This window comes from Lactuca saligna, chromosome 2, assembly GCF_052625555.1.
Source record: "Lactuca saligna cultivar CGN05327 chromosome 2, ASM5262555v1, whole genome shotgun sequence".
Taxonomy (NCBI): Eukaryota; Viridiplantae; Streptophyta; class Magnoliopsida; order Asterales; family Asteraceae; genus Lactuca; species Lactuca saligna.
In genome coordinates, this window is record NC_136418.1 from 191722009 (window position 1) to 191725561 (window position 3553).

Here is a 3553-nt window from a genome sequence, read left to right on the forward strand (position 1 = left end):
GGAGTTCATCGCGTCCTAGATCACGAGAGGTATCCTTGAGGTGACCACGGATATTTTCGGGTCGATCAAGGAGGGGATTGTTGAGTTGATGGAGGATCACCTTCGAACATTCAAGAGTGACTTAGCGTCCAGCTAGTCAAGTACGCGCACACTGTCCTTCAAGAACTTCTAGGGGAGTGGTGCGCTATAGTTTCACGCGGCGAAGGACCCCATTGCTGCCAGGTGATGGATCGCAAACATCGATTCTGCACAGTTGACGAGCTTCTTCCCGGAGGGGTCGAAGGTCCGCTTTGCTGCGAGTTGTTTGAGGGACAGAGCTAGGGATTGGTGGGAGTCATTCGGTGACTCACTGGGAGCCCCATCCATTGAGGCTATGACTTGGTCAAACTTTGTGACCAGTTTCAGGGCTGAGTTTTCGCAAGCTATAGAGCCTCACAGTTGGCCAGGGAGATCCTTGATATGGATAGACTACAGAGTCAGTGCTGGAGATCACCGCCAAGTTTCGGTAGAGGGAATTGTTGGTACCTCAGTATGCAGGAGATGAGGACATGCGGAGGACCCGCTATCACGACATGTTGAGTGCTAATATATGGGAGCATGTCTACTTCTCAGCCTATTCGACCCTGGAGTCCATGATTCCTAAGGCGAGAGAGAGAGAGAGAGAGAGAGAAAGAGAGAGAGAGAGAGAGAGAGAGAGAGAGAGAGAGAGATTGACTTAGAGCACCTCAGGAAGAGGAAGGCAGAGACACAACAGAGTATTAGGGTTTCAGGGAAGAAACCTAAGGGATCCGACGTTATGTCGAAGGGCCAGCCAGGCCAGAGCCACTGCAGGAAATACGGCAGACCGCATGAGGGAGCTTGTAGAGCGGGATCATCAGGATACTACAAGCGCGGCAAGACGAGGCATAATGGAAGGGATTGTACTGCTCATGCCCCCACAGTACAGACTCCGGATCTGATTTTCTTTCATTCCAATCAGAAGGGCCATAAAAAGGCCAACTGCCCTAGATTGACAGCAGTAGCAGCGCCAATGGTGCCGTCGATCCAACAATTTTGCGAGTTACGGATGACCAGAAGATCAAGTCATAGGCTCCAGTGGTGAGGAGCCAAGCATTTCATTTGACAGCCGAGGAGGCATGCATCGCACCCGATGTGGTGATGGGTACGGTTTTTTCTCTCTAACTTTTAATATATGTTGCTTGTGATACTGATGTATTATGTATATGTTTTGTTTAGGATTGTTCCATGTGAACGATATCCCGGTCTAGGTGTTGTTTGATTCGGGTGCTACCCGATCATTTGTCCCTCTTGTGCTTAGCAAGAGGTTTCCTGAGTCTTAGACATGTTAGATTGCCCTCTAGAGGTCGACATTGCGGACGACCGGTTAGTGCGAGCGTCAGAGGTTTTCAAAGATTGTGTTTTGAGGTTGTACGAGGAGCGCTACTTGGTAGATTTGGTTCCCATACCATTGTGGGGGAACAAGGTTATCATAGGGATGGACTGGTTGAGCCCCAATGGGGTAGTGATCGACTGTCCACTACAGTTGGTTCGGATCAGGACCCCAGGTGGGGGAGTGCTGGTGATTTAGGGCGAGAGGCCACATTATGGATCGGCTTTATGTTCAGCAGTGAGGGCTAGGTGCTACCTCCAGCAGGGTTGCGTGGGGTATGTCACTTATGTTTTGGATACCTGAGAGGTGGGTCAGGCGACGGTGAGTGATGTGCCAGTGGTACGAGAGTACGTGGATGTATTTCCAGAGGAGCTGCTTGGGATACCTCCGGAGAGGCAGGTGGAATTTAGGATCGAAATGGTCCCTGGTGCAGCTCCAATAACCAAGGCGCCGTATCGGTTGGCTCCTCTTGAGATGCAGGAGTTGTCTACACAGTTGTAGGAGTTGTTAGACAAAGGATTCATCAGACCGAGCAGTTCGCTCTGGGGAGCCCCAATACTATTCGTGAAAAAGAAAGACGGGTTGCATCGGATGTGTATAGACTACCAGGAGCTGAATTAGGTAACGATGAAGAATCGTGACCCACTCCCAAGGATTGATGACCTCTTCGACCAGCTTCAGGGAGCATATTGGTTCTCCAAGATCGATCTGTATTCCGGTTACCATCAGATGAGGGTCCGAGAGGTGGATGTGCATAAGACTACTTTTCGTACGCGATATGGTCATTATGAGTTTGTGGTGATGCATTTTGTGCTCACCAATGCTCATGTCACGTTCATGGATCTCATGAATCGTGTGTGTAGACCGATGTTGCATCGACCTGTGATAGTTTTCATTGATGACATCTTGGTCTATTCCAAGATTTAGGAGCAGCATGAGGAGCACCTGCAGGAGGTATTGGATACTATAACGAGGGAGAGCCTGTATGCCAAGTTCTCAAAGTGTGAGTTCTGGTTGCACGAGGTGCAGTTTTTTGGGCACCTTGTAAACCAGGACGGGATTTTAGTCGATCCGGCCAAAGTGGAGGCCGTGATGATGTGGGAGGTACCAAAGTCAACATCTGAGATCCGTAGCTTCCTGGGATTGGTAGGGTACATCGGAGATTCATTCAGGACTTCTCCAAGATAGTCGTACCTTTGACCCAGTTGACAAGGAAAGTTGTGGTTTTTCACTGGGGGTCAGAGCAGCAGACTGCATTCGAGACTTTTAGACAGTGATTGAGCGAGGAGCTAATCTTAGCCCTGCCAGAGGGCATGGATGATTTTCTGGTATATTGTGATGTGTCCATCTTGGGTTTGGTCGCGATATTGATGCAGAGGGGGCATGTTATCGTCTATGCTTTGAGGCAGCTGAAGCCTCATGAGACGAACTATCCGACGTATGATTTGGAGTTGGGGGCAATTGTTTTTGCCCTTAATATTTGGCATCATTATCTTTATTGGGTCCGTTGTACCATTTACACAAACCATAAGAGTTTGAGGTATCTTATGGATCAGCCAAATTTGAACAAGAGATAGCGTCGATGGCTGGATGTGGTGAAGGATTATTATTGTGAGATCCTTTACCACCCGGGGAAGGCCAATGTTGTGGTCGATGCGCTTAGCCACAAGGCAGCCCCGATTAGAGACATTTGCCTAAGGATGAAGGTAGTGACTCCACTGTTGGAGCAGATATGCAAGGCACAGGTCGAGGGCCTGAATGAGGAGCATCGGAAGTGCAAGCGGATCATAGGCCAGGTGGCCTCATTTGACTATGATAGTCGTGGATTGTTGACCCTGCATGGGAGGGTCTGGGTACCATACTGGGGTGGGGTACAACATATCTTGATGGAGGAGGTCCACAAGTCCAGTTTCTCCATCCATCTAGGGGCGACGAAGATGTATAGAGATCTTTGACCCGACTACTTGTGGCCCTACATAAAGCAGGACATCGCCTGATACGTTGAGAGGTGCTTGACCTACAGAAAGTTCAAGGTCGAGCACCAGAGGCCTCACTGCAAGACACAGCCGTTAGACATCCACATGTGGGAATGGGAAGATATTACTATGCATTTAATCACAAAGCTTCCCAGAACTACACTGGAAGTGGATTTGATTCGGGTCA